This window comes from Rhipicephalus microplus, chromosome 1 (genome assembly GCF_043290135.1).
Source record: "Rhipicephalus microplus isolate Deutch F79 chromosome 1, USDA_Rmic, whole genome shotgun sequence".
Classification (NCBI taxonomy): domain Eukaryota; kingdom Metazoa; phylum Arthropoda; class Arachnida; order Ixodida; family Ixodidae; genus Rhipicephalus; species Rhipicephalus microplus.
Genome location: NC_134700.1, coordinates 153,683,520 through 153,707,979, shown reverse-complemented (window position 1 = coordinate 153,707,979; position 24,460 = coordinate 153,683,520). Strand labels below are relative to the sequence as shown.

At 44.1% G+C, this 24,460-nt stretch overlaps 1 protein-coding gene and 1 long non-coding RNA gene across 7 annotated transcripts in view; both read right to left on the bottom strand.

The window, feature by feature from the left end:
• CASK (peripheral plasma membrane protein CASK) overlaps positions 1 to 24,460 on the bottom strand; it is an 822,681-nt gene that overhangs the window by 572,196 nt on the left and 226,025 nt on the right. The window lies entirely within an intron of this gene.
• Positions 14,927 to 24,460, bottom strand: part of LOC142801009 (uncharacterized) — a 79,579-nt gene continuing 70,045 nt past the window's right edge. Inside the window, exon 2 of the long non-coding RNA XR_012893931.1 lies at positions 14,927 to 15,268. This is a non-coding gene — a long non-coding RNA (uncharacterized LOC142801009). The remainder of the gene's footprint in view (positions 15,269 to 24,460) is intronic.

Here is a 24,460-nt window from a genome sequence, read left to right as displayed (position 1 = left end):
AATTTTACCTCACCCACATATTCGACAACGACGAGTCTTGGCAAAAAATAAAAGAAGAAATGATCGTCTGGTTTCAAGACTCCAATGAAGATTCGATTAGAACACACGCTCTCAGTGCATTCGATCTCAGTCATCGCAGTCATAAGCAGCCTTCACACGTTCGAGCACAGAGCAGAAGTTTACGATTCCCGTCAGGCGAAGTCAGTCACATGCTCATAGAAAGACATCCTAGCCGTCTTTCTACAAGGCCGAACCTTCCACCTGGTTTCCCATGTACACAAATATCACCAACGCTAAACTCTTCCATACAATACACAAATCAAGACAACATTCAAGCACCCGATGTACTTCACTCTTCATCTTCCTTACGTAAGCCACCACCTGGTTTTGTGCCAAGTAGCTCGTCTGGTGCTTGTCACTCTCATCGCACCCCTCAAGATATCGCCACATACGCAACTCACCACCTGAAATATCGGCCAAATACCTTTTCAAGCCACTGCCATTCCGAAAGCGATTGTACTTCAGGAACGCTTGGCTCAATTCTCCCGCAAAAAAACGAACCTACGGAATCGGAAACACGTCAAGCAATGTTTGCGGCGATGTCATTCTCAGGAACCGGACCAGCCGAAAGTGGAAACATTACGGAGTCACCATTCAATGCGAGTCTCGCCGATAAAAACGAAAATGTATCTACTGCTTTTCTTGACAGAAATCATGCTTGCATCCCACTCGTAAAGAATGCTGGCAATACCGACAGCGTCTCCTTATTCAACGACGATGACCAACCACAATTTTCTCAGAGCCATCACCAAACCAAGAAAATACGACGACGAACGAAAACTTCAACGGAAGCACACTCACGACTTGAACAACTTAAAAAATTAAGGACATTGATCCAAGGGCCATTTCAAGAAGTAGGATGTTTCCGGATGAAGGAACATCGCCACAGACGCTCTCTGCGTCTGCGGTTACACAGACAACACCACGGAAAACGCCCAGAAAGACGCGGAAGCACTTCTTGCAAGCCGCCAGCACACAGGCATCTAGCCGTCACCATCTCTCAAGAAGCACGCATTCTAGATACAATGCGTCTGTCGCAGCCACGACTCGAAATCCGACGCATTACACATCCAATCTTCCAACGCTACAAGGACTCCCAACCTTGTTCGTTTTCCGCTACTATTCAGGCTGTGTCATCATCATTCTCCACGTCGAATGCAGGGTTATGCTCTCCAGAACGCAACAGCCAACCTCGCCCACCTGAGGTCTCCTAGATGTCACCGGACTGCCTTCCCTGTGAAGATTTTTGTGCAAGTGCGTGGAACTGCCGTGTTACATGGAACTACTCTATTTTGTGATATTTTTACTATGATGAGACAACTTGTTCATGCTTCATAGTTTGTAGCTCGCGCATTCTTTCGGGGGGAGGGGGAGTCATGTGACGTATGAAGGTAGCGATGGTTTGTAGAAGTAGATGAGGAAGAAGTGACAGTAGAATAAAGAAGGGGTGTGAGCCAGGCCACGTCTCCCGCATCATAACGTCACACACACACACACACACACACACACACACACACACACATATATATATATATATATATATATATATATATATATATATATATATATATATATATATATATATATATATATAAGTTTCTGGTTATTTAACTCCTTTGGAAGCGTGGCTGATTTTGGACACCCTGATATAAACACTCGCAATTTTTGCGGCAATTATACACATTAAAGCATTAAAGTAAACAAGAGCATTTATGCTCAGATATTTTTTGCAGTAACTTAGGCAATAAGTCATTACTATACTCTATATTGGCGCATCAATTTTGCTATTACAAGGCCGCCGTCAAAGTGGGCCTTTTTTGCGTAGATAGTCTGCGCGTACGCATAATTTTTGGTGGCCCAAACGCAATGACTGGTGCGGCCTAAGGAACATCTGGAGTCACAAACATCCAACTCCCCCCCCCCCCCCCCCCTCAAAAGAAAAGGCGCCAATGCAGGCCTCCATAATTCCCTACTGGCGCACGGCGGGTGATTTCGGAGGACAGTGACCAACAGTTTTGATATCAACGATCTCCACTCGAGCTGGCGTTCGGAATAGGAAAAGGCTGATCACAGTAAATTTTTTGAGAGTTCGGTGATGCTTTCTTTGCGGATAGCGTGGATGATAGAATCTCTGATCATGTATAACGTCACATTGAGGAAATTTGCTTAACCATGTGCCACGGAGTCAGAAGCCACATTGCATGTAACTCTACAGGCATCTTTAAGCATGTATAATTTGATAAGCCTTGGCACCTTATAATTTGCCTAAATAATAATCGTAAATTGAGCATATAGGTACAATACTTGTTTGGGTTAGACGTTTTATGTGAAGCATAAATTTTAGATTTGAATGATGAAATTGTTGGTTCCTGTAGCAAAAACCCATTAAAACTTATCTAAAGCGTTTCTGTTTTGTTGAGGGTAAGGAGTAACGTAATTAGTTACTGTATTCGGTATCCTGTGCAGCACTGCTTTTTCTTCGTCTCTCCTTGTATAGTAGCTTGCTAATGGATCCCGTATGTTCACACTTTGCAGGCGTAGTTCTTCAGCATATAGTGCAATAAAGAATAGAAAAGTGCGCAACTAGCACTAGCGACGCAAGGCTGAACACAGTAGTCGAGCTAGTGTCCGACCAAGCTAAGTTTTACGAGTAATGCCGAACTTTTCTAGCGGCTCTGAGTTCTTTCTAGAAGTGGCAATCAATGCTATAGACTTCGCTAGGCATGCCACGTGGCTACCTGTTTTGTGGTGTGATCTTTATCACGTGACTGGCATTATACGCAATGTCACGTGATTGTAGCCATGTCAATATATGTTGCGCATTGTTGCGTGATTTATAGTCATGCGAGTGGTGACGTGATGAAACATGGTCTTATAGTCACGTGACTACTTACGTAAGTGATTTCTAGCCGCGTGGCTAGTTGTTACGTGATGTTAAGTCATATTAAATCGCGTTACAGACTCGCCAATGATCGTCTGCTGCATTCTACTTCAAACAAATTACCCCAAGTGCTGTCGGATCGAATTCGAAGTTCAAGAAAACGAAGCGAGTGCGTAGCAGTTCCTGACAATCATTCCTGTTCGCTCAACTTGGGGCAATGAAAAGTGGTGCAGAGTAGCACCACTTCATAATAAGCGCTGTACAAATTCCACGGTAACCATTCAAAATGCTTCCCCAGACATTACTTCATCCGCGGTTCATTAAAAGGTACATAAAATTTCTGCTTCCAAACAACTGTTTGCGAGCGGAAGCTCCATCCACCCTTTAGATAACAATTTGGTTCTTTCATCATATTTCGATAATTTTCTTCATTTTACTTTTCTTTTCTTGCACTTCAGTGGCCCCATTTATATGCACTGTTAACTTTCTTGTCTTGTGTATAATTGTGCCGCTGTATAGTTGTTTCCTGGTTCCTTCATTATGCACAGCACAGTCTGTCGCAAACGCGCCAGTGTACGGTCGGGGGTCCGGAAGCTGTTTGTCAGCTTCTCCGCAGCCTCCCTCAAACTCTTGGTGACAAATGAAGCATCTATTATCAACAAACAGATGGTTTTATTAGCATACAGCATGACTGTAACAAGATGTATTCTACTTATTTTAAAACAAGATAAGTTTCGTATTCAAGCTTAAAAGCTGGCTCTTTCAGGAGTGTCACAAGAAGAAGGTCGTGTGGCACCAGTGCGACACACACACAAAAAAAACACATCATAGTTTCAAAAAGAATAACCCATATAAATGGATGGCGATAAGAGTATCAGCGCTACCTTTGTCGTTGCAAAGCAACCAATTGCTAATCACGCAGGGAATCGCAGCGGCTTTTCTCACGCACAATCCGGCAAAATCGGCCAGCGAGGCGTATTCGCACGAGAAATTTCACGTGGCTACATTACGCGGTTGATAGACGCTGCAGAAGAATTTCGGCTTTACCGGGAATCTTCAGAAGAAGTTCTGGCTCTTCGGCTGCTATTAGGGCAGCCGAAGAGCCAGAACTGCGACACAATGAAATTCGAGATGTGAGGTTATTTGAACACATTCCAGTTTTGAAAAATGAACCTCAGTTGTAGACCTAACAGGGTAGTGCTATAGCCAGCATTAGCCTAAATTTTGTGAAAATAGTCAGTAATTAGTTGACGCACACCACTATAAACCAAAAAGCTTGAGAACTTAGGTTATAGACAGATCTTGTCATATGCTAAGTACTCTGGTTAAGTTCATTGAATAATTAGCATCATCGTATACATCTTCACGTACCATAAATGAAGAGCGGTAGAGCGCAGAGGGGGAGCAGTAGCGCTTGCACGCTATCCTGACGCTCCAAGTGACCCAGTATCAAATCAAATTCAAAAAGCTCTAGTATAAACAACAGATCTTCCCCATTTGCCGAAAGTTGTTCGATCAAAGCAACCACCATAACTGTCTCAAATGTACTGAGGGCCAGGATCGCAATTGAGTGTCGGACGTCAGGGAGCGACAACTTTCGGTTATACTCCGGACAGCGGGAGCAGGAAGAATCTGAAGAAAGAAGCAGCAACGTGAACTCGGAGAGCTTAACTGCAGCCCAGTTCCTTTTGCAAGCCATACAGTGGCCCTGGCTGACCACGCGCTTCCAGACAGTTGGTGGGCACAGAACGGCGTTGCGAAACCAAACAAATTGCGTCCAGTCACACTCGTGCCCAGCATATTGGCCTGAATGCTATCACTGTGGTTGAACGACGCGCAGCTTGTGGCGCATCGGCACCCTTGTAAACACGAGGTTCACGGGTGAGCTCGGATGCTGCTCCGTGTTTTGCATAATGATCTAGCACCTTGGTCTTGCAGGCCAAACTTTCATCGGTTGGATCACTGATTCGGATGCGGAAAGAGTGCGAAAAACGCTGCGATTTCAACCTTAACGCATTACGCTATACGTTCAAATATACGTAGAAATAAGCGACGAAATGAAGGTGAAATCGGCGCTTGTGCTGTGACTAAGCAATGCGCGACCTCATGCGAGGCACACGAAAACTAGGATGACACACGCAGCCCTTCCAAATCCTACTTTATTAAGACACAAGCAAACATTGCTCTTGCCTATACATGCAGCGTCCGTGCTATAGTTGCTTGCATAGATGACTCATGAGCAGTAACTTGCAACCCTGCTTTCTGTGTTTTTTGGAGATTGTAAATGGCTATCGAAATCTGCGAGTGCTGCGTAGGTATAAGCACACGTGCACAAGCACGTTTGTGCGTGTGTGCGTGTGTGTGCTCGTGTGTGGGTGCGTATGTGTGTGAGTGCTCGAGTGAGCTTTGCGAGAGAGCAGGGAAATGCCATATCACAAAAATTGATTGTTTGATTGATTGATTGATTGATTGATTGATTGATTGATTGAAATAACGTTGTACACAAAATGATAGACACGACAGGCGTAATGGCCTAGTGCCTGAGCAGACAGAAAAACTTCAATTTTATGCGAATGTATTTTGATGCCTGGACAAAGCTCGGAGCTGAGACATTCTTGTAAGGCAGGGGAACAACATTAGTGAAACACGGCAGTATTTGGTCACTGCTGCTTGACGGGTTGATAGCGCACTCTAGAGGGCTATTTTGCAACGCTGTACATGTAGTGGCGTCTTCTGGCACTTTCAAAACGCAACTTCACCACCATCTCTCACACTGAGCGGTCCTAAAGAGCGCTCATCTCAAAAAAAAAAAAAAAAAAAAAACGAGAGTTTATGGCGTTACCGAAACCTTTAGCACAATCTGCCACAGTTATTGTGATTGTTAGTGAGTTTGAGGGAGTTGTTCTGTTTATTACTGCCTCCATTCTATTTTCTCGTAAGCGCTCGATTTCCCTAACGTGGCTTGTGCTGTTATCAGTGCAAAGCTATAAATTGTGTTTAACACGACATAACTTCACTACAGGAGCGTTCCAAGAATTGCCGAGGAAGTATAAATGTGAGATGAACGGAATCAGCAATACATCGCAAATAGTGCTCAAAACTGAACTTTCATTGTACTTGAAAACTTTAGAAGATATACTTCACGCAGATGTACAATGGTAACAACTATAGGTAGAAAAAAACAAGAATCAATCGAAATATCATAGTATATATGTAATGGAAGCTTGACATTTCCCCGTCTCTGCAATTCCTGTCTGTTCGGTCAGAGAAATATAAGCTCGCTTTAAAGGGTGAACGTGCAACTGCCACACCGCGGGACCTATTTCACACTGAACCTGCGTATGGCAGCAAATAAAAGCACGTTTCAACAAATACCGCGCATACCGACCTGTAATGTTGACGTCCTGAGAAACGATACAAACTGCGGCGGTACATCGTCATTGCGCTTTACATGTGCTGATCGTTGTTAAGCAGTTGCGTATATATATGTGAAACCATAAGTGACAGCTCAGCTGGATATACCAGTTCAGGTTTGAAGTCTTTCAAGTTCTCATAAAGACATCTGCGCATACCAAGAAGGTGAAACACACTACGAATGACCCGCCCCCCGCTCCCACATTCCTTTTTACAAATTTTCGGTGTAAGTCATCGTGTGTGCATATATACAGGGTGTTTTGAAAAAAAATGGCAGCATATCCACGGAGTGAATGATGGAGAGTGGGGCGAAGCATTCATCCGTCCATGTGTCCGTCTGTGTGACCGTCCATGCGTCTGTTCGTGCGTCCGTCCCTGCGTTCGTTCATGCATCCGCCCCTGCGTCCGTTCATGCGTCCATCCATGCATCTGTCTGTGTGTCCGTTTGTCCATCTATTCAACACTCCAATTCCCACCAACTCGCATCTTTTCATCATATATTCCCCATATAGAAGCACTGCCATCCAGCGGACATTCCAAGGACTAAACGAGAGGTGGCACACGCACATTTTCTTATGGCTTGCGCTTCGGGTCTACTTCCCACCTTCAACCACCTTGAGTTCATGGTATATACTAGTTCTCTGTATTTATGGCACTGCGGCCCAATGCTCGCTAAACCTTTCTGAAACCAAGGAGGTTACGCCCAGCGAGTATAACGTAGCAACCTTTTCCTATCAGATAGTGCTCAATGTACATGCCAGTGGCTGCTAATGTGAAATGAGAGACAGGAGGATTCAGCTTTTAATTTCTTACGGCTTGCGCTTCGTATCTGCTTCACCCATTTAACCACCTCGAGTTCATTCATGGTATATACAAGTTCATTGTATTCATGGCACTGTGGCTCAACGCTCGCTAAACCTTTCTAAAACTGAGGAGGTTACACCCAGCGAGTATAACGTAGCAACCCTTTCTTGTCTGATAATGCTCAATGTACATGCCAATGGCTGCTAACGGGGATCGCAGCGTGCGCGTTAACTAAAAGCCGAACGCTCATGTCTCTCATTCCCCATTAGCAGTCATGGGCATGTACATTGAGCACTATTTTTTGTTGTTAAACAACGCACAGAAGAAATCTCTCACCAGCACCACCAAACGGTGATGTTCTGTTTGTGTCTTCAACGTTTTTTGAGGAGTTCATTTCACGGAAATTTCGGTGTCAGTATCGGTGACAGCGTCGTTGGTCTTGATCCAAAAAATGATCGTCTCGTTCGTAACAAAAAATCCCGGAAGATGCAAATAAAATAAATATTAAAAGTATTCGAGGGTAAGTGAAGCTCGAAACAAGGCCGTCTGCTTGGCAAGCAGGTTTTATACCTCAAAGCCACGCAGCTTCTTGAAACTGCTTCGGAAAAGAAGACTATATCAATGTCCTTTTGGGGAAGGTCTCCTTACCGCATGTAATACTGCGTGGCAGAAGCTTAGAATCGTGCCAGCCGCCAAAGCATATGAATCGCGCGAAAGTGGGCGTGTTGAAGACCCACTAGCACTATAACATATTTAATCATTGTCTACAGCAGAACCATCAACAAAGAAAACAGCTGCGTATACATTCGTGTGTTGTCTTATGAATTTGCCTTTGAGTGATTCACAACATAAATAATTATGGCATAGTGGGCACTTCGGAACTGCACTTGCAGTTGACGATCTGGGATAGATAAAAACAGCCAATGTTATGCGCATGGTCGTTCGCTTTTTTTTCTTTATTTTACAGCGCGGTTGACGCATGAACAAAGAACCGAAACCAGCCTAGCAACTGAGAAGGCGATGTGCCGGAGCCATGATTACGCTGTCATTTTCTACTCTTGAAAGGGAAGCTGAAGTGTCTTCTTCTAAGTTATTTTTGTTTTCCTTGCGGGCCAATTTATCTGCTTTTTGTGCATCAAGCGACTGATATACTGCGCGTTATCTAGCATGACCTGAGAAGCACGTATAAGTAGAGAGCCTCAGCGTTCACCAAGTTGCCATCAAAGAGCTCGGTGGTGCGTGCAGGGCACACCGTCCACACACGGATTGGACGGGTAGCACTTTTCCAGTCGCATTAAGCTCTTCGAAACTCCGCAGGGACGCGCTTTTGGTTTCCCTTCGCGAAGGGAAATCACTCAGCCCAGACGCCATAATGAGAGAGAAACTAAAGCAAGCACAAAGAATGCCGGGAATCGAGCGCTGACGGCCGAGACCCGGCCAACCCGTAGCGATGCGGCGCAGGGAATAGCCGCGTCGGTAGGGGCGCCCGGGTTAATTGCGCCGCAATCGCTTTTCTCTCCCCAATGTGGCAGTCGCTATGCCAAAAAAAAGAAAAACAAGTATAAAACGAGCGATGTGCGTATAGAACACCGCTACAGGAGCGAGTCATTGAACAGCGCAACAGCAGCGAATCATCGAACGAAGTATCAACAGCTAGAGAAAGCCGGGGGTTTGAGGGAGAGGTGAGGATATAGAGGGAAGCCCCCTTTCCCAATGGAGAGACAAAGTAGAGGGGTGTGAGCAAGAGGTGCTGCGCACGAATCGTCCATCTGGCCCCGCCACAACTTATTGATTCCGACGAGCCGGAGGCACCCGTGTACGCTCGTTTACCCGCTAATAGACGTATCTCATTAATACTCGGAACGGCTCATAATTAGACGAGATTCGGGCAAGTGCGGCATGCGAGCGTCGCACGAATAGCTAAAAGCAATCCCAATATGTGGGCCCTTTCCATTCGCCACTGTGTTTTACCTTTCGTCGCGTCCCGCCTGTAAGCTGTTGGCACCGGGGCAAAACGCGTCGTTTGGGCGAGAATCTTAGAAGTGCGATCAAGTGAGCGCGATTATATGGTGGCAATAAACTGTTTGCACGGGCAGCGAATATCGAAGAGCGTTTAGTTTCTCTTTTAGCAGCCTTCTTTTTTTATTTTAACGCACACGCTTCAGTGTATCTCTTATCCCTCTTTTCAAGACCCGCGATTTGTGAAGCGCGATCAGCGACGTTCGAGGGGAACGACGAACAGACACTGGTGTCCTGTCCCGCCGTATATAGCAGCAGATTACCACAACCGACAAAGACAGGCGAACGTCAGCTAGTGTTGGCTAAGGTTGGGTGAATACAACGTATAATGCCGGCTTAGAAATGGGCACTTTTCGCTCATTTCACAACTTTCAGGTGGCGCGACTCTACATCCAACATGGCTGTCGTTGAGATGATGGCCCTGAAAGAGACAGTACCGGAAAGTGCACTTTTAACGAAGACTGCCATTTTTGGCGCTTCCGTGGCCCTTTAATTTGTGTTTTTGAGAAAGTAGGGGAGTGGTACGGTCACACAGACGGATACATAGACGGACGGAAGCAAGAACGAATGGACGGACGGATGCTTCGCCCCACTCTTCATCATTCACTCCGTGGATATGCTGCCATTTTTTAAAATTCCGAAGCACAAGCGCCATCATATTACCGGCAATATGACTTTGGGGTACTTTATTGACTAAAATAACAACAACGGAATATCAAGAGAATGAATTCGGCAAGTATATAGAACGAGAGAAAACAGTGATAATATACAATTTTTACGTTTAAGAGAGGTCGTTCCCGTTACTATATTCTATGTTTCGGTGTTTGAGAAGTACAAAAGATAGCATGGTACGGAGCAGAAACGACAGAAAAAACTAAGCAAGTTAGAGCCATCAGCAAGTTAGAGCACAAATGGCTGCAGATCTGAAGGTCATGCAGGCACTTCGCAGACACCTCAGATGTATAATGATGCGATGAAAGTTTTGTAATCAGTCCTTTCATCCTATTTTAGGTACGGAACGCATTCCTAATTTAGTTCTGCTACTGCTTGCCCAGTGACCATGTCGAGCAGACGATCAAAGCGCGATAACTGCAAACCTGGAAGTTGGTATATTCGTACACAAAATGGGTGCCTAATACATTCACGGGCTTTATTTGTCTCTTAATTTTAACCCTCTTAACTACTCACGGATTTTTGTGGCACTAATTTTGAATAGTAGGCTTACTTTTTTTCACAGTGTATGTAGGCTATGAGCATCGAGGCTCGCACTAAGTCGGCTTTTGTCGATCGAAATCAGTCGAATTTCTCTTTTTCTTTCTACTTCCCCTTTATCTTGAGAAACTCAAAGGGTTCCGGTAATATCGTGGCCGTTCACAACATTGCAAAACGACCACAAACGCGGGGAAACAACCAGCAACGACTTCTGTTTGAAGCAGGTCCAGAACTTTGATCATCCCAATAGAGCTTCCTGCCGCCACCACACAGTGGCGCCACGGTACCTGGAAGTTGCGAATATATAAGTGCACCTAAATGCAAATATGTATATATTTAGCTAATTATAAGTTAATCACCGCTAGCGCAGCCATAAGTGGACCAAGCAACGGTGAGTGATCGCTTATCTGCGATATACGTTGTATATATAGCCTTCACGACATATCAGCCTACTAACGCTCCCCATGCACATACAGAAAACTCGTGTTGGTTCTTCTCTATCTTTTAATGTATATAACCAAAAGAAAATAGTGCAATTCACAGGAAGGGTTATAGTTACTACGCTATTCCACATAAGGTGACTTTTCAACGAGGTATCTTGATATTCCGGAGTGATTTACCACTTTGTAGATCCCCGCTATCGCGACCACTGAGAAGAAAGCACGCGCTAAGGGGAAAAATTATTTTCGCGTTAAAGGGACACTAGAGTCCAATAACAATTTACGTCAGAATAAAAACTCAATGTATGACATCTAAAACGACAACATCATCAACAGCAGTGCTCTACTTACGGAGAAATCGAAGTAAATGCCCAAGAATACACGCGCTGCCGTAGAACATTCTCAAAATTATCCCGATGACGTCAGATAAACCACCTGCAATTAATCCGCAGGAATATATCTAGCTGAACTAAATAAATAACCGTCTGTGCATCAAGAGACAAAATAAAATGCTACTTGTTCGTTTCTATTTGATTCATGAATGGCGCGAGTGGTTCAAAAATTTAGTTCTCGCGTGATTAAACTAGACGGGTTGTGCCATCTACCGGGGAGCACCTGAACCAAAACACGTCTCCTATCTCGGAGCCAATGGCAGGAAATTGATCAACGGCTGTTGTTGCTGCTGTGGATCTCACTGCGTTCGTTTGGTTTGTTAGTGTCGGCGACCACGTAGTAAAGCCGAGCGACGTTGTTCACAGCAACAGTGACGTTAGACATTCCACTTCATGAGGCGGGTAACCTGAAGTATGCTAATCCAATGCGGACCCCTAAAACATGATGTTCTTGCAAAACAAATCCTTACTTAGCACAGAAGTAACACTACGAGGTTCCTTGACCATTATTTCATCATTGAACTTCGACTTGATACTTGCCTTTAGTGTCCCTTTAACGAAGGAACTAGAAGAATGTGTTGGAATGCCACTGATTTAAAGGGTCACCAAAGCCCTTGCGCAGAAACCGTTCGTTCTATCCACCTAGTCAGAGCGGTCAATACGGAATGGCGCGTTTACGATCGCATTGCACTTCAAAGCTACAACCAAAGTTGTTGGCTCTCTTTCTGTTTTCTTTTTTATTTATTTCCTTTCTCTCTGACTCCCTCTTTTTCTTTTCTTTCTTTTTGCTTACTTTATTCTGTCCTGGTAGAATGTCCTTCTTGACACACATTCGGTAATAAAGCGTTACAAACACGTGAGGCTTTTTCGGCGAAGCCAGTGTAACTCGCCACTTGTTCCCCTCCGGCTCGGCCTGTCCGGCCGTGAGACGCAACGCAGCTCGGTTCGTGCCCAAGGTATACCGCCCGCATCGATCCACTGCCAAGAGCACGCCAAGTGTCCGCCCCGGCTGGAGTAATTAGACCAAACACACGGCTAATTATTTCCTCTCACGGTGGCGGCCTTGAACGTGCCCTACACTGCCTAACTCGCGTCCCCCGATGGAGCCACCATTGCCGCCTCCACGCTCGAGCGAGGCACGGGAGAAGCTTGAACCTCCGGTTATAACCTCTCTCTCCCTCCCTCTTATGCCGTGTGTTCCACTGTAGCCAGTGCACCCAGCTTGATCCGAAACTTAAGAGCATTTTCGATAGGGCCCGCCCCTCAGCAGCCAATACACAATGCATTCATTCAACCCGGTGCGATCATGATCGCATGTACCGCCACAGGCATGCGGTGTGGAACTGGGGATGAGTGTGTCCTCTATTTTAATGAGCCCGCATCATCGCTACCAATATATAGCACCCTAATGACCGAAGTGGCCCGGCACTTGGAAGAACGTCGTTGCAAGCTCGCGAGAGAACTCAGTAGAAAATTAATCGAGCTCCACGGTTCAGCTCCCGTTTTGCGAATGTAAATGCGGTTTGAAGAAAATGGGATGGGGGGGGGGGGGGGTTGCAATTAAAACTCTGAGAACGTCGCAAGCAAGAGTTGTTGTAGTGTGCACGAGAGATGGAAGCCGAGAAGAGTGTGTCGCACAGATGGGATAGCGCTTGCCACGCTGAAACAAAAAAAAAAAAGTTTCCGAAAGCTTCAAGATACCTGCCCTTTTTAATAAGAGTATAGATAACGCGCGAAATCAACAGCCAAAAGGACGAGATTCTTAAAATACGTAAGGTCTCGGAGTATCTCTATAACGCACAACACTGTACAAGTCACGAGAATTGGGACAAGAGCGATATGATACATGTATATACCACAAGTGCACGTCTGATGAGATGTCCACTTATATTGTTCTGGATAAAGCACAGAGCTTGGTACGAGAAGACCGAGTTTAAACCAGGCCTTTCAGAAACTTGAAAGTGATTATTTATGTGTGCCTTATGCACAAAGCAGCTTCATAGACGTCACTTGCACGCACGTTCACGTGTGTGGTGGATGTGGTTCGGTGAGTAATTAGGCAGGTTACTTATATCAAAGCAGAAGGCAGATGGTCAACCGATCTGAAATCCATCCTACTAGCCGAATGAATTTCATTTGCATTTAAACAGTCGTCCTCTACCGTAGCTCTGCTTACCTCTTTCCATACTCTAAGACGACTCTTTCTTTTTTTTTTTTTCGATAGCACGTCTAGTCTCGATCGATACTTGGACAAACAACGGGGACACGTTTCAAACTAACAAACTACCCAACACACTTTCTTCATGATTTGGCTTTGGCCTAAAATTGTAAGATGTACAGTAGCGCCCTTTATGAGAAAGCGGTGCCAATACATCAGTGAGGTAAACACCGTTTCGACTGATGGTGTCGGCAATGCCAGTTTCAAGCTTGTCATTTCTAGAGAGTAGGCTAGCCGCCCCTTTAACCACGGCCACCGAGACACAACTAATATACAGCGCCACTGGACATCATGCACGCGTCTAACAACACGCCTAACAACGTATGTCCACTAACGCAGTTTGACCTACATTTCAAAGCTAATATTTGTTACATGCTCTTTGTTTATTTCAAATTGAAACGTGAAGTGGCGCTTCTTATATCATTAGTGTATCCTGTAACAGGACAATATTTTGCCACTGTATTCGATATTTTCTCTATTTGTTGCTATCATTGCTATTATTGCAGTTGTTTGTTCTCTTTTTACTTGTTAGTGCATGGCACGTCGTCCATATTACTCTTAATACTAAAGCTCTCGCGTGTTCATTAAAATTAGCTGAGTAATTCACTGCACAAAAAGTCGCCTGGTTTTCCATTAGTCTAGATTCATTTCATCGTTCTCACGCCTACAATTAACTAACGGCTATACGGTGCGAGGTAATTGTGCCCCTTCTTCTTCCTGAGTCTCCATATATGCGCAACATGCCACTCACTAACTACATCACTATACATTGAAAACTATACTGCTATTCTGACGGCTACACACGCGAACTGCGCCAGATGAAAAGAGAACACCTAAAGCGACGCACATACAATCTCGACGGCCCATTGCAGATGAAATTTCTGAGGACGCATTTTACCGCGTCTGCGGTTTTCGTGTCTGCGACGCCGGAGGCGGTATTTCTTGTTTTGCGCACGAATGGGCTTGACGTCGGCTACATGCGTGCTGTTCCGTACTGTTCCGAGTCGTCCACTGCGGTCTTCTTGAATGCGCTCCTTGAGTTTCCACCTCTGTGAATCCGAAAACACAAAGTACATCTCTGCATTTTTCGCGAGCACCAAGTTAAATTCGTCGCACCGCATTCCTTCAAATCGAGCACTCGTAATTTCATTCAGCTGCTGTTTCTCTGGTGTTCTCGGAGTCCTATTAACCTAATTTTCATGGCATTGTCAACGCTTATCATTGACAACGTCATGGAAATTAGATCGTGAACGGTTCATATTGTCCATGTGAGATACATTCACGCCCGTCGTCACGCCAGTAAAAATGGCGGCCATAGTGAAGCTCTTGCAGGAGTGTGGTAACTTTTTTTTCAGAAGAAAAGGGGATTGAAGGGGGTAATCACACTTTATATGCTTCCATGCGCGCGTATGTTTGTATGCATGTGTGAAAATTTTTGTGTAACATACCGGCGTACCAAAAGGCGACGCGTGAAGGACCTATAGCCTTTCAAGACGAGCATGAATACATTTAATAGAGCCAGTTTCTGTCAATAATTACGCTGTTTCAATGTGCTTTTGTTTTTGTCGCAATAATAAACAAATTATTTCACCGCTTGAAAGTTTACAAAGAGAGAAAAATAAAGCAAAGACAAGGAGTTTAACCAGAGGAAGACTCCGGTTCGCAACTTGGGAAGACGTTGGGGGAATAATTATTTGGAAGAATAGTTTCCTACAGTAGGAAGAAAAAAAATGGTGGCGTATCTGCATTTTTCGCTGATAGTTCACTGTACTAGGCTAACGTCGTATTCTTCTTGTCCCGGCCAAGGTCGTCGATTGACGATATTCTCCTGTGTGGAGAGAGAGAGATAGAATAAAACGTATTTTTGACGGTTTGCGCTAGAAAACTGGCGAGTATGCGTTGCTTGAAATATGGAGTAATTTGAAGAAACGAAGTTTATATAGAATGCAAAGCCACTGGTAGGTGGCAGTACTGTGTAGTTTTGGTCTTAGTTTTGGTGAAACGTAGGAAACACCCGTTTTTTTTTTCGGTCATAGCGTTGCATCTTTAGCCCCGCGTAATAAGCATTGCGTTGTTTAAAATCACGTATTTATGTATTTTAAAATGAAGTAAGAGATTACGTGACGACCCTGTACTGATGTTGCGCCAAAATATGCCTAATATTTGTTTCCTGATCGACAATGTCAGCACGTATGGACGCAGAAACCAGATCAAGATGCCTTGTCGTTGAAGAAAGGGTTGAACTTTCGCCATTTTATACTACCGAATAGAGAGCCAGACAAATAAGCAGGAAAGACACACAGACAAACCAAATTTTCTGCATCGAGGTATCCCGAAAAAGACTATCATCATTAAAAAGTAGTTATTGTAGCCCCACTCGAATACACGCAGCATCATTTTCGCTAACAGTCACAGTTTGTCGTTTAGTAAAGTTGCTTGCAGAACCAAGTGACAAAATTCATTAGGCAGCAAAATGTGCTAGCTGCTAGCTGTAACCTTTGAGTATTCCTAAAAACACCATCATCTTATGTACACGCGTTCTGACTCGTAATTAAAAACAAAATTGTGCACATATAGTGGTCTACATCTGCGATAAAAAATCAATCTTTTGGTTGGTGCAAATACAAGCGTTTTTGTAAGTTTAATATGCCAGGCGTAACGATAAAAAGAACTGTTGCTTAATATCGATGACCTTATAGTTCAATGACCTTCTATAAGTACCCACTTCTGCATCAATTTCTACAATGACGCGGCCGATATACTGTTTGTTACTTTCAACACCGCGGTGGTCTACTGGTTATGGCACTCAACTGCCGAACGTCACGAGATGGAATGCCGGCTTCAGCAGCTGCATTTTCAATGGAGGCGAGAATGTTTGAGGCCCGTGTACTTGTTTTTAGGTGCACGTTGAAGATTCCCCCGTGGACAAAATTTCCGGAGCCCTAAACTACGGCGTCTCTCATAATCATATCCTGGTTCAGGGACGTTAAACCACAGGTATTATTATTATTAGTGTGTCTAAAAAGCGTAGTTTTGTCGCAGATACAACTGACAGCTTGTCAACGGTCATAAAATGTCCCACAAGTCACCGAGATAACGCTGGCTCGCAAGAAGAGAACCTTATATATTCACTACTGATATTCTCAAATAAATAAAACAAAACTTGAACAATAACTCTTTAAAAAAAAACAAGAAGAGCTTTATAAGGAAGCGCCCCTGCGTTTGCTTAGTAAGCATTATCGATGTATTCTTACGGCCTGATCCTCTGAACTGATGCTGGGTAAGAAAGAAGCCTAAAAAAAGAAATACAATATTGAAGGTGTTTATAAAAAAAAGCGCTCAATAGACTAAGGCCCCTTACACCAGGCAATAAACTTGCCCATGGACGTTTCGTGTTTTGTTATTTTTTTCATACATTTTAGGGCTCCGCCCGGCCCTGATCTCCATCTTCTTTTACTTCTCTTTTTTCGCTTTACTTTCTTATGTACGCATCTCTCTACAAACCCGTATCGCTGTTGCCCACCATGCCTCAGTGTCAGTCTAAGAGGCTTGTGCACTCGGCCGCACCGCAGTGCACCAAAGCAAATGCGCCGGAAGGGAGGTGAACTTTAGGGCCGCTTTAGGGCGGTCGACCCGCCTTCGTAACAGGCACTTTTACTCACGAACGCTACGAGAAGCGCAAGTCACCTTGTGGTTCTAGAGCTAGCGAGTTTTCGTTTTTTTTTCAGCCAAGGTATTTCGCACCACGATCATCTGGAAAACTAGCACCCAATCAGGCGGGATTGTTAGTATCGTTTACTTCTACCGTCTGCGACAACGGCATTTGTCAACCACCGGAACACCATTTAGGCCGGAAAATTAGCACTGAAAAAAAGATTTCAAGGAGGGAAGAAACATTATGGCGGGAACGCCTTCGTGCGAATGCTAGAGTACTACCCACGCATATTCTACCCACACTCAGTCATACTTGTGCACTCTCGAAGGGTCGCTGAAGCAGCGCCATCGCTTCCGACTTCAGACCCATTCGGACCATTTGTTCCTCTCAAGAACATGAATGCAGTGCATAATAAGAACACTATAGACAGCGCCGAAAACGAGAGACAAAAAGAGGGAAGAACTGCGCAGGTCTTGTGTAGCTGTTCCCCATTTCAGTGTCTCGTTTTCCGCGCTGTTTAATATTACTATGCCTCCATACCAACAGTACAACTCTGATGAATGCGATATCCGGCCGGTATACGCGTGTGTGCGCTGTGTTTCTCTTGCGCTGTCGTAATACATGAACGTACTAAAAGCCACCGGGACGCTATGTGTAACGAAACAACACAGTATACTCGGCTTCGACGGCCACATGCAACGAAGTCACTGTTCCGGCTTACGCGGCCTCCAGCCGCCGTTTCGAAACGCGGTCAGAAAGAGAAAAAAAAAAACCCAGACAGGCAAAAAATAACGGCAACATCGAACGAAATGTGGGAAAGGGTCGCAATTGCAACAAACGCATAAAGTCTCAATGCCTCCTTCCTCTCTCCTTCGTAATTCCTCCTCGCCAATCTGCGGCGCGGTGCTTGCAACACCTTCGGATTGCGCCACTGATTTGACGCGTCGAGGTCGTCACGGCCTATGCGGCAGCCGCTGCCACAGCTGTCGGTACGGCGGACTCTCTCGCAATGTGTGATATACTACGTTTTTCGTCCTGACGCTCCGTCCAAGAGACCCGATACAAGTAGATTCGACATCTGGACATGCCCTCCGATGACTTGAAGTTTTTTTTTTTTTTCTCTCATCTCGGCAAGCAGTTGACAAGGTTTCTTCGAAAGTTTTGTCAAGAAAACTACGCCCTTGTGAAGTCTTTCCTATATGTCATTCCTCTCACAGTGAGGAACGAATACACTTCATCCTGTCTTTCTCTCTCTTCATATTTCGCTCAAACGCGGCCCCCGAAAGATGATTAAAGCCAAGCGGCAACGCGAGCGTCATCCCCATATGGTACGTTTCTTTTGTTTTGTTTTTTTTTGCACCCAAAGTTTCGAACGTTGTAGAAATAGTTCAGCTGTTTTTTTTTGTTTGCTTCTTCAAAGACAAAAGACGAGACGGGCGCTGTCATGTTCACTTGTCGTTTGGACTGCTCAGTGACGAAATCGAAAAAAATATCAAAGAAGAGGCAAGGTCACCGAAAACGAACAAACGATATTAGTTTATGAAGCGAAACCATCTCAAAGATGACACAGTTGGCCAATAATTTTATCATTTAGCGCTCCAATGCAACTAGCAGAGGTCAAACTGTTTTCATTCGTCATTTCACCTTAGTACGACGTGCTCGAAGTTTCGAACACTGTTCGTAGCTCAAAAGCGATTATTTCTGAAGGATCTGCCCCTTGCACAGTGATATGGCTTGGGTTTTTTAGCTCTTTTTCATTTGCGTTACTGCGAGTACGCCAGCTTAGAATTTCATTCGGAATAAGTTTTGTTATCCTAGTACGTAACACCAGAAGCGCGAACAATCGTTATTTTTTTTTCTCTAAACAGTGTAAAATTACGACATCCTTCTGGCAAAACCGACTTTTTCCCAATCATCTGACTCCATGGGTGTAGGCAGAATTTTTTCGTATGGGGGCGGGGCACCTCCTTATTTTATTTTGTGGGAGGGGGGGGGGGAGCATCCCTTCGAAATCGAAAAAAATACCAAAGAAGAGGCAAGGTCACCGAAAACGAACAAACGATATTAGTTTATGAAGCGAAACCATCTCAAAGATGACACAGTTGGCCAATAATTTTATCATTTAGCGCTCCAATGCAACTAGCAGAGGTCAAACTGTTTTCATTCGTCATTTCACCTTAGTACGACGTGCTCGAAGTTTCGAACACTGTTCGTAGCTCAAAAGCGATTATTTCTGAAGGATCTGCCCCTTGCACAGTGATATGGCTTGGGTTTTTTAGCTCTTTTTCATTTGCGTTACTGCGAGTACGCCAGCTTAGAATTTCATTCGGAATAAGTTTTGTTATCCTAGTACGTAACACCAGAAGCGCGAACAATCGTTATTTTTTTTTCTCTAAACAGTGTAAAATTACGACATCCTTCTGGCAAAACCGACTTTTTCCCAATCATCTGACTCCATGGGTGTAGGCAGAATTTTTTCGTATGGGGGCGGGGCACCTCCTTATTTTATTTTGTGGGAGGGGGGGGGAGCATCCCTTCGAAATCGAAAAAAATACCAAAGAAGAGGCAAGGTCACCGAAAACGAACAAACGATATTAGTTTATGAAGCGAAACCATCTCAAAGATGACACAGTTGGCCAATAATTTTATCATTTAGCGCTCCAATGCAACTAGCAGAGGTCAAACTGTTTTCATTCGTCATTTCACCTTAGTACGACGTGCTCGAAGTTTCGAACACTGTTCGTAGCTCAAAAGCGATTATTTCTGAAGGATCTGCCCCTTGCACAGTGATATGGCTTGGGTTTTTTAGCTCTTTTTCATTTGCGTTACTGCGAGTACGCCTGCTTAGAATTTCATTCGGAATAAGTTTTGTTATCCTAGTACGTAACACCAGAAGCGCGAACAATCGTTATTTTTTTTTCTCTAAACAGTGTAAAATTACGACATCCTTCTGGCAAAACCGACTTTTTCCCAATCATCTGACTCCATGGGTGTAGCCAGAATTTTTTCGTATGGGGGCGGGGCACCTCCTTATTTTATTTTGTGGGGGGGGGGGGGGGGAGCATCCCTTTGAAATTGTCATTCTTCCTTGTATGCCATGGCGAAATAAAAATTTTGGGGAGAGGGCGAGGACGGGGGGGGGGGGGGCAGGAGCTCAGTGAGACACTTCCTGGCCACGCTACTGTATAACTCCAGGTCACCCTCCCCTCCACCCTACATAGAGCACTTTTTCTAACCAGAAAAGCCTTTTAACGAACGTGATATCACCTACGATGAACAAATATGTGCACCGTGTTTATGATTACGTTAATAATCAGGTGGTTAACTGATCCAATCTTATTTTCTATATCTACCTTTCCTTATCCCTCACTCAGACAGAGAGAGAAACAGAGGAAGATATAACACCAGCTGTAGTGTTTCAAAACTGCACTTAGTGATAATCGCTTCGATTTTGAATATTTTTGAGCTAGAAACAAGGACATTACGTCGATGAATACGGAGTGATACTAACGATGATATAACTTTATCAAGCACGCATCGTGCAAAAAAAAACACAAGAAAAACGTTCTTTAGTTCAATTTCAAAAGTTTAACTAGGTTTTTTAATCATCATTAAAATCAATCATTGAATAAACTCGTTAAACGAGCGATTAAATGTACTTCGTTTACATTGACACCACAACAGAAAAAAATGACGCTTTTGACAAAACAATATAATGATTAATTGATATGTGGGGTTCAACGTCCCAAAACCACCATATGAGAGACACCGTAGTGGAGGGCTCCGGAAATTTCGACCACATGGGGTTCTTTAACGCGCACCCAAATCTGAGCACACGGGCCTACAACAATTCCGCCTCCATCGGAAATGCAGCCACCGCAGCCGGGATTCGATCCCGCGACCTGCGGGTCAGCAGCCGAGGGCCTTAGCCACTAGACCACCGCGGCGGGGCAGATGAGAAACGATATATGCTATTTATTCCAAATAAATGCAAAGTGAAACTTGGCTTGTAAACACAGCAATACAATTAAACGTTTCACTGATATATATATATATATATATATATATATATATATATATATATATATATATATATATATATATATATATATATATATATATATATATATATATATATATATATATATATATATATATATATAGGCAGGCATGGTGGCGAAAATGGCCGTAGCGTTGCAATAAGTCAAGTAGATCCTCCAAGAGAACGGTAACAACGGAAGTGTTTAATTCGACAGTTTCGGCCAGAGTCTGGCCTTCATCAGGAGTCATGGTACATTCTGTTTGCGCTCACATTTATAGTATTTTGGGTAAAAAATGAGAGGGAAGGAACGAAAAAAAAAGAAAGAAAGAAAGAGTTTGAAAAACGAGAGAGGAAAGGATATCCAGAAAGTTCCAGGTTCCACTGTGCTTCGCGAGTGGCGTCGTCAGTGTGTATTTTCTTAGTATTGCGTTCAGTGCAGTTTGGTGGCGGTCCCTTTATTGTAGACGGGGCCTGGCTAAGGTAAGGGCTTGCGTGTCGCGAAAACTGCTTTTTTTATTATTATTTTTTATTTTTTATTTTTTAAAGACCGTCACTAATTCGGCGTCGGGGACAGCGTTCCGAGGCTCCAGGAAGTCGGCGCGGGAGAAAATGTTTCTTAAGGCGCTGTCTGTCGTTTTGAATGCTATTTTGCTCTGCGAATCCGCGTTTGGGGGTTTTAATTGTGTATGGGGTGGCCCTTCTATATGTCGGGCTTTGTTGTCGAAATGCGGGAAGGGTTTCCAAACTGCGAGAAAGGACGTTTGAAGTGATTGCTATTTTGTACTGGGAAACCGCGTTCGGGGCGTTTAGTTGTGTATGTGGATGTCGGGCTTTGTTGCCAAAATCGGGGAAGGGTTGCCAAAAGGCGAGAAGGGGCGTTTGAAGTGATTGCATTTTGTTCTGGGAATCCACGTTCGGGGCTTTTAGTTGTGCATGCGGTGACCCTTCGACAAGTCGGGCTTACAACTATTGTTCGGTTATTCAGAGAAATAGAAATAGACGACAGTGGTTCACTGAAACACGCAAAGATATTTGTAGTTGTCCAGTCCTCGTCGCCGCCACAGTGCCGCGAAATCTTGAACTGTTATGATTACAATTATAAACTTACATATACACACATACACCCCCATACATATGCGCATATGCATAAGTACATATACATATATAAATGTATATGTATATATTATAGTGCTTTGATTGCTGCAAGTGTACCCGGACTTTCATTTATGCCTTTTTCGAGGGTGTTAAATCGGTGTATGAGGTATGATTCACGTTGTTCACGTTCCCGGTTTGATTTAAATCCTGTTTCTAAAAGTGTGACTGACAATTTGTCGAAGGAGTGGCCGGGAAGGTTAAGGTGTTTTGATAGAGGTAGATTCGGCGCTGATTTCGCGTGGGCTCTGTGATTATTGAAACGAATCCTAAAGGGTGTTTCCGTTTGTCCGATGTATTGCATGCCGCACACGTTGCATTCAAGTAGATATACCACATTAGGGGAATCGCATGTTAGATTTCCTCGTATGTTAATTGAAAAGTTGGATTGTGTGCTGCTTGCCTTGCTTGTATCTCGCATCGCTTTGCATACAAAACATCGAGGCTTCAGACAAGGTCGGCATGAACTGTCGGAAGTTGAAGTATTGATTTGGGAGTTTACAAGTGTGTCTTTGAGGTTGCGTGTTCGTCGGTAAACGACGCCAGGAGCCGATGGGAATGCACGTTTTAGACGTTCACTTTGTTCCAGTATGTTGTAATGTCGTTTAAGGATTTTGTTAACGTTGGGGAAATTCGTGCTGTATGTTAAACATAGGTGTGTCTGTTGCAGGTTGTGTTGTGGTGGCCGCTTCATCAGAAGGTCATCACGCTGAAGTTTTCTAGCTTTTTGAATAGCGTCATCAATTACATGTGGAGGATATTTCTGTTTTTCGAGCACGAGTTTAAGCTTTTGTGAGCTCGCGTGGAAGTCAGTGTCTTTTGAGCAAATTCGCTTAAAACGGTGGGCCTGGCCGTATGGAATGCTGTTTTTACAATGGCGTGGATGATCACTTTGGTAATGGAGGTACTGTTGTCGATCTGTTGGTTTGCGGTAGAGGGTTGTGGAAAGTTTATCATCTTCTATTATTATGGTAACGTCAAGGAAATTTACGGTTACTTGTGAGTAGGTGTGTGTGAAGTGTATGTTTGGATGCACAGTATTGTAAGTATCGATAAAGTTTAGCAGTTCATCCTCGCTGTGAGTCCAAATAAGAAAAATATCGTCAATGTACCGCCTGTATAGGAGTGGTTTCAAGGGAGTTTGGGACAAAAATTCGGTTTCTAGTTCTCCCATAAAAATGTTAGCATAGTTTGGTGCGAGTTTGGTACCCATGGCGGTGCCGCTGATTTGTCGAAAGTACTCTTGGTTGAACTCGAATGAGTTCAGTTCTAATACAAGTCTTGTGAGGCTTGCGATGGCAGAGAAATCTGGGGTGTCAGGTTGTCTATGGTTTGTGTATGTGTTTTTTAATGCCGCTATGCCATCATCGTGGGGAATATTTGTATAAAGTGAAGACACATCAAGGGTAACTAAGTATGAGTGTTTCGGAATGCGCAGGTCTGCAATATCTCGAAGAAAATGTGAGGTGTCTTTTACGTACGACCCGAGAGTGCACGGAATGTGGCCTATTAATTTGTCTACGTACCCTGATATGGGCTCGGTTACTGTGCCTATACCTGAAATGATTGGTCGGCCTGGATTACCGGGTTTATGAATTTTTGGGAGTATGTAGAAGCGCCCTGGACGAGGGTGTACTGGCCGCATTAATTTGTGCTCACTGCGTGTTATTCTTCCCTCGTCCAACAGCTTCTTCAGTTCTGTTGCTACAATACGCGTGTATTTCTCTGTCGGGTCCCCTGGGAGGCGTTCGTAGAATTTTAAGTCGTTTAGTTGACGGTATGCTTCTTGTAGGTAGTCGGTTGTATTTAGGACTACAATTGCCCCTCCTTTGTCAGCGGGCTTTATTATTATATCAGTCCTAGATGTTAGGTTTTGCATACTCTTTTTCTCGGATTTTGTCATGTTTTCCCGCTTTCCCTTCTGTCTGTGATACTCCTGTAATATATCTTTCTGGACCGCGTTAATATATAAGTCCAGACACTTGTCTCGATGACTATTTGGTGTCCAATCGCTTGTTTGGTGGCGGGGAGTCTTTGGAATGTTAGACGGCTTGTCCAAGAAATATTCGTGCAGCCTCAATTTTCTAGCGAAGTTGTCGAGGTCTCGGAGTAAGTGAAACTCATCGAAAGATTTTCTAGTTGGGCAGAAGTTTAGTCCTTTAGATAATAGT